Genomic DNA, 8,319 nt, shown 5'->3' on the forward strand with positions numbered 1-8,319 from the left:
GCAAAAAGTCACCACTGTGTTTTCAAAAAAACACCACAGTGGAAACCTCTCTCACACACACATACACACACACACACACACACACACACACACACACACACACACACACATGGTACTCAGCTCACTCTTACTGCTTGTCACGTACAGTTATTTGTAAACGTGTGTGTGAACTAAGAGGAACTGTCAGAAGAAGGGATGATGTATGAAGACAGCTGTTAAACCGCCTTTTTCCCTCCAACTCCTCCTCCACCCCCCCACAGACCGGTTGTAGATCACTGCCGATGCCCATTCGCTTGACATTAACAGACATTATGATTGACGTTCATTTAATCTAAATAATGTGTGTGTGTGTGGGTATGTGTGTGTGTGTATATGTGTGTGTGTGACCTTTTTTTGCGCAGTGTGTGAGGTCAGAAATGAAGTGTTGCTCCACACACACAATGTGGGAAACCTTGACAGTTTCAATCTGGATTATTGGGGTGGATACCAAAGGCAGCACACACTCCTTCACCTCTCTGAACATCAATACTGTATACGTATAAATCCACAAAACCCTCAAGATAGGTGTTTAAAGATTTGCAGCCCAGAGGGGGTGAATACGGTTGCAAGAACCTCAGTCCAGATTGCATCAGGTATCGTGCCGATAATGATGTAAAAGCAGGTTCTCTTGTGATTTGGGGGATTATACACACACAGGTAGAGCGTATTTCTCCACCAAGGCCAAAAATTCAAAAAGGACATGTGCAAAAAAAAAAAAAAAAAAACGGTTCAGGGTTCTAGTAGTTTTAAATAAAGTGAAATCACAAGTGGATCACTTCAATCCTCTCAAAATGTTTCATGAAATTCAGCATTTTTATATTAAATACATTTTTTTTGTTGATTAAAATTGAAATTGTTGAAAAAAAATTTAAAAATTAAATTGAAAAGTTTTTTTTTGCTATATTCAATACTTCAGGAGAATATATAAATCTTCACATAAAATTGTTCACACTCCAGTTTGCTGCATACAAGAGAAGGGGGGGGTCTCTTTAAATGGAGCGCTCTAGCAGCTGTAAAACAGGCGTTTTGGGATGATGGGTTCTGCCATTCAAAAGTCACAACCGTGACCTTGAATATCTCAGATCACGACTGAACGGATTGATGGAGTGAAAGTGGTGACCATTTTGAGCTAACAAACCTTTTTTCGGCCATTTTCCACGGAAACCAAATGGGCAGCAAATCATTTCAATGTTGTTGCTTTACCCCCAAACAGCTGGTGGATGTCAAGGGGGAAAAGATTGACACAGTCTTTTGAGTCGACAGACAAGTGTAAAATGTTCATCATCAATCACTATTTTGTCTGACAAGTTGCCAGACAATAAGGTTAATCTGTTTTCAGGTATTCTCACACACCTGAATGAACTGATCTTGGACTCTTATATTCAATGGGCTCAGAATAAACTGAGGTCATAGTTGAGAAAAGATTGAACTCTGCAAATGGACTTGTGAAGCTGAACCAGCGCCCCATTGCATTGAGGATTCAAAGAGTGGGACAATGAAACTAAAGTCTCTGGTTTGCAGAATCTGTAAACCGTGTCGTTGATGCTGATCCCCTTTTTGCAACAACTTACCAACGTGACTTCTTCGCAGCGTGAACAATGGAACGCACCATGTGTGTGTTTGTGTGTGTGTGTGAAGAAAAATCTAAAACAGTCTCCAAATAGGACCCAGCTCGCATCATTATGCACGGCCATTCAAGCACATCCCTCTCATTAGTCTGTGGTGAAGTGACGAATTATGTGTTCAGCTGTAATTCACCCGGTTTACACCTTGCAGCAGGATGCTCCGTCGCCAACTCCTTCTCTAACTGTACAGGGGAAAGTCAAGATAATAATATCAATAGTCTGCAATCCTAATGAAATTTAGGACTTCTTGGTTTTTATTACTTGCATATTTACATTACAAAATGTATTATATATGATTTATGCCTCTTAAGTTGTCTTTTATGTCTATTGAAAACATTATAATGTCTCGGCAGACACACAACTGTTTGGAACCGATGGTTTAGAATGAGCAGATGTTGGAATGCTAACCTGTTAGCTATTACTGTTTAAACATTTGCATTAAACTCAAACCGCTGATGACTAGATTTAGACCATTTCACTTCAAATTAACATCAGTTATTTCTTAAAATATTAAGTGATGAATAACAACTAATTTTAAATGCATTTTTTTTTATATTGTACAAATGCATCCACATATCAGAGATGTTATTGTTTTTTTATTTTCTTTTTAACTCTTTTTTTTTTCTCCACATTTTATTTTGTCACATTTTAAACCTTTTTTTTTTTCACTTCAAAACAAGTGATTTACTGCTGTACGGTGACTGGACTCATTAAACTGAGCAGCTCCACAATTTGCTGCTGTGCCTTTCCAACATATAATAATAGGCAACAAATCTGATTTACTTTTCTCCAGAGTTAAACAAATGGGAAGGTAAATCTATTTTTCCACATTAATCCATTCTTTACAAAGCATTGCTCAATGCATATGTTATACATCATGACTGTTATGCTCGCTATTAAAAATCAGCAGCATTGTTCCGTCATTGTCCTGCTCAGTGTAAACACACAAAGAGACTTTGTTCCAGCTCCGTCGCATGATCTCTTTGTAAACTAACTTTGTGTGGACTCTTCCATTTACTGAGTTTTGTTTTGAATCACTGACTCTAAATCACGATACCTAAATCATTATTGTTGTTAAAAGAATTACTAAAAAATAATGGGCACAATGGATTTATACATCAGAATTTGAACAAGAAAGTTATTTTGTGCAACTATTTGTGTTAAGACTCAAATGTACTTGCAATAAGCAGTCAATTTTTTTTTTTTAAGAAAATGTAAAGAAAAATTTAAGAAAACTTTTTTTCATTACATTTTTTTAATTACAAACTTTAATAATTTTTTTTAAAATAAATATGTAAATAAGAAAGGTCTAAAAAAGGTCAGATAAAACTTTTTTTTCTCACTTAACTGCCCTTCCTTTATACCTTCCCCCATTTCTTCCTCCGGTTTTGCAGCTTATCACTTTAATTCAAGTTATTTTGTGCAACTATTTGACATATGAAATTAAATAAATTCAGTACACAACTTGTTTTGGTTGCACTACGATACAGGATGATGTATTCCATATGAAGGTATCTCTTATTTTTGATTGTACTTAATACGATATTGTGTTAATATTCAAATATACTTGCAATAAGCAGTTATGAAGCTAGCTTATGTTAGCTTCATAATTGTGTGCTTGGGGGCAGAAGAATCTTTTGTTTTTTGGTTGGTTTTAATTTTCATCTCCCCTTATAATCTCCCCTTATATTATAATCAATAATTTAAAAAAGGTGGTGACTTTAGTTCATAAGATCCCAACCCTACTACTTCTGTGCTAAACACAGGTAGGTGGGGTATTACGCACATACATGGATAAATAAAGTGGCAGATACAACCCCACTGCTCTCTGAGGTCTGCTTCTGATCAACGATTAGTAGAAACATGAGTCCCATAGAAGATTTATAACGGCATGGCAGACAGTAGACAGACACACATGAAAGAGGACAGCTGTCTGGATTTATTTGTGGTCTGTGAGCACTGACAGCTTCAAATGTCAGACTACTATTTCATTTTTCTATCAATAGATAAATGTCAAACTTGCCTGAAAGTGCTTAGAGAGAGGTGGTGTTTTTCTCCACAGTCAAACACAGTCTTAGTTTTTCCTAAATAGATTTCTAGATTGGTCTTTTTCGAGGTCTCACAACACAGCTGTTTTGATTTTGCCAGGTGTGTGTGTGTGGGGGGGGGGGGTTCTGTATCTGGAAAACACTACAATGTCACATCAAAACATCACTATGTCAGTTACACAAGTTATATTGGTTTCATTCCCAGTCTACTCTTGAGGAACAACTGGAAGCATTTTAGTTTTTCAGTTCCACAAACATCAGACTGGGAAACAAGAAAATATTTCCTCTCTGACAGTATTTTTAGGTATTTTGTGTGTAAAAGTACACAATTTAGCCCTTGTCCATCAACTGCTGCTCTCTAACAAATATGTCCCCCACTGTAAAATACAGCAAATCCTGCATAACGAGGACATTTTAATCTCTGTAATTTTGTAAAAAAAAGTATTAATGGTATGAAATTTTATTTATATGCTGAATGAGTATCAAAAAGTGTTTTTTTATGTTTAAATTAAAAAAAAAAAACGTGGAATAGAATTGAGAGTTGAAGATTCATGAAAATATCCCATTTATTCATTTTTTGGTGGAATAATTTCCGAAATGTTACGTTGTGTTATACAGTATGTAGCAAATTCAAGTAGAGGCAATACTTTTCAGAATAGTTTGAAGAAGAATGAAGTTGTTGTTTTTTTGCAATGATAATCTGGATTGTATTTAGTTCCCAAAGTGGTGGTAAAATTGCTAAATATATAAGAAATGTTGAACAAAATATTCACTTGTGAATTGTGTTTGGATTTATCCATCTGTTTAGCTATTTCACCTGTTGCAGTCAAAAACTGTGCTGTCTGGGCTGATTATTGGATTATATGATTATTTAAGGCTGTATAAACCATATTATAAAAATCTCCAAAAGGTGATCAGAAGGATTGTACATTGGACTCTGGCTTTAAGAAAGGGCAGGTTTTTGTGTGGTAGGAACAAGATCAATGCGTGGATAAATGTCAACTTCTCAGAAACAACACCTGAGTACAGTAACCGTATAAAAACAGGAAATGGCACCTGTAGAGTAAATATCTGCATTGAATCTGATCAATTCTACATGTCTGTTTGGCATAATGAGAAAAAATCTTGAAAGTTACTGTTCTAGTAAGGAGACTATCCCCGGATCCATCCCTTTATCCAGAGCAAGACGAAAAATTGAACGATTTTTTGGCGTTCAGTCCCTCCTTTTCCCAAAAATTATTCAAATCTGGCCAATATTCTTTCCTTATCCTTCTAATGGATAAACAAACAAACGGATCAGCTGACAGAACTATGGACACAAGTGAAAACATGTCGTCGCTGTAATCAGTCTCCTTCTGGTCTGATGTCAAGACGTGGCCAACAGTAACATTTATGACATTTTCACTAACTGATAAGAGAAGAGGCCTTCGGGACAGAGCTGACCGGGCCACACGTTAAACCGAAGAAACAAACAGATAGACAGAGTTATACACGTGAAACACAGGCAGGAAAAGACGCAGTCAGAAAAATCCATTCTGATAAATACACCTCACAGCAGCGTGGTTCTTTTTTCTCCTCTGTCCTACATCATGTGTGAGATGAAGGCATACACTTGACCTTGCATGTGTTTTTAGTTTGACTATTTCCTCTCATTCCTCCCTCACCTCCACCCCCGCCCCCCATTCCCTTCATCCCTGGGGCAACTTCTGGCCCCTTGCACCACCTCCACTTGAAAATGACCCTCCACCTCCCAGCCCCCCATCCACAGCGAACCCTAATCCTCCCCAAATGTTAAGTGTGTCTAATTTTGCATGTATGCATGTGTGTTTGCACATGTGTGTGTGTGTGTGTGTGTGTGTGTGTGTGTGTGTGTGTGTGTGTGTGTGTGTGTGTGTGTGTGTGTGTGTGTGTGTGTGTGTGTGTGTGTGTGTGTGTGTGTGTGTGTGTGTGTGTGCGCATTTTTCATTATAAGTCAAGTGCATTACTGTGAGCAGAATTAATGATGATCCTCAGTCGTGCTCCCGTGCTGTGAAAAATGTTCCGGCACTCCTTTTACCTCCGTGACTACACACATCTCACTGAGCCCCGTCTGTCCTAAAGACCTACCCACATGTACAAAATACAGCCATCTCCGACAGACTGGGAGTTGGGGAGGGGGGGTCACTGGAAAACAAGACTGACAGCAAAGTAATGGTGGATTTGTTCAAATCAGCGGCAGTTAGGTGTCTCTGCGCAGCACTGGAGCTCTCCAGGTCTCTGCGTACATGTCCACACATAGATAAAAGTCGGGTAAAAGGTCAGATAAAAAAAGTCAAAAAAGGGTCAAAAAGGTCAAAAAATTTAATTAAAAAAATAATAATTTTATTTTTGTAATTTTATTTTTTTAAAATTATTACATTTTAAAATAATTAATTAATTAAAAAATGGTCCAAACATTTTTTAGAACATTTTTTAAACATTTATAAAGCTTTATTTAATTAATTTTTTAATGACATTTAAAAAATGTAATACTTTTTTTTTTATAAATAGATAAATACATAAAAAAGGTCAGATAAAACTTTTTTTCTCACTTAACTGCCCTTCCTTCCACCTTCCTCTATACCTTCCCCCCATTTCTTCCTCCAGCTTTGCAGCTTATCACTTTAATTCACAGTTTAAAAAAAATATAGCCTATATCTGCTACGTTGAGCCAGAATGTGTTATTGGAACTTTAGAGAGGAATGTCAGGAAAGGTTCTAACACAAATAAACATAACCATGTTGTAAGCTCGCTATCATCTTTCATTTAAAGCCAGGAATTCTAAACAGATGTCTTTAAGGATTTGCTTGCACAACAGCGCGTTTTGGCCGCATGTTCGGACATGGGAAGCTGAAGCGAGGGTTCACACTGCGTTCTATAGGGACTAGAATGCTGAACCTCTGGAATCACATTCACAGCGTTCCAAACATAACATTGATCCCCAAGTCTCCAACGTCACACCACCATGCATATGTGGGCTCTGAAAACCCTACAGGTGATCGTTTCCATCATATTTTCTTTGTGCTCATGTTCATCTCTCCTTAATTCTTTTTTATAAAAACATTTCTAATCCTTGAAGTGGGTTAAATAAGCGATTATTTTTGGGAATTCCTTTTGAAATTATGGGAGGATGTTGCCAAAATTGAGTGTAGTTTCACCCCAGCTCAAACCTCATGGTTGATTTATTTTATATGCAAACGATTCAACACATTGGATCCATGTATTAGCACAAATAGCATTCTCAATCCATCAGCTGTCTTAATTCACCAGCTGTTCATACCAGCAGCTGTGAGCCTAGCTTTTATACATCGGAGTGTTTTTATTAACTTTATTGAGCCACTGCTAATTAAACATGATCCCCACTGGTTTGTCCACAGCACACGGCAGTTAAATAAAATCTTTATGTGACACTGGGGTGATTAACGAAAAAAAAAATCAGATTTCTGTAACCTTATTTACAACAATGTGTTGGATTCAACAAGATGCCGTCACTTTTGGATGAGATGAAACACATAAATAAATAAATAGTGAACATATTGAATCACATTAACCGATTCAAACCGATATCTGCCTCACTAATGGGCAAATATTGCTTATATTAAACATGTTTCTATTGTGGCTCAGCGTAATACAACTGTATACGGTATTTTCCGCTCTATAAGGCGCACCTTCAATGAATGGTCCATCTTAAAGCCTTTTCATATACAAGGTGCCCTGGATTAAAAGGTGCATCTGATTATAAGGCGCACCTTCAATTAATACCCTATTTTAAAACTTTTTTCATATATAAGGCACCCTGGATTATGAGGCGCACTGTCGGTTTTTGAGAAAAGTTAAAGGCTTTAGGTGCAAACAAATACTGTATTTGTTTGACTTAAATTCTCTGATCATCAAAACAATTATCATAATTTCTTTGTGACTTTTATTATTTATTACCTGATGGTTTGTCAGTGTAGTCTATCTGTGACTTTTGTATTCGCACTTGTTGAAGCAGTGAAAATGAGGGACATGAAAATGTGTAGCTACTGTTTCCCTCTTCTGAACTAAATAATGAGATCCAGGTGTGTTCTAACACTCACTCCCCACTCAGCGTTACAAACACACACACACACACACACCTTTGTATGGACTGAAGGATTGCACAATGTTGTAGTAATGAGATATGCCGGGGCTGAGGTGTTAAATGTTCCTCTGGGCTGCTGTAGAGGCAGCAGAGGGACCACCACCATGGTGCTAAGCTGTCGCTCATTTCATGATCACTAAATATATGTAGTGTCACACTGGAGGTAGACTGCAGTGTTACTTAATTAGAACATGTGTGCAATGAAACACACACACACACACACACACACACACAAAGTCACTCAGACACACACACACTCCTACACACAGTTAAGCTTTATGATGCACATGAGACCTCGGTTTTTCATACCCACATCTCCACAGCAACCGAGCTCTAAGTCACCGTGACAACGAATTCAACCTGGGCTGGTGACGCTTTGCTGCCTCTTCCCAGCTCTTACATTCAATCACGTCACCCTGTCTGCTCCACGGCCCTCACAGCTCTTTATAAATCTATTTCATACTGT

The sequence above is a fragment of the Antennarius striatus genome, chromosome 8 (genome assembly GCF_040054535.1).
Source record: "Antennarius striatus isolate MH-2024 chromosome 8, ASM4005453v1, whole genome shotgun sequence".
NCBI lineage: Eukaryota > Metazoa > Chordata > Actinopteri > Lophiiformes > Antennariidae > Antennarius > Antennarius striatus.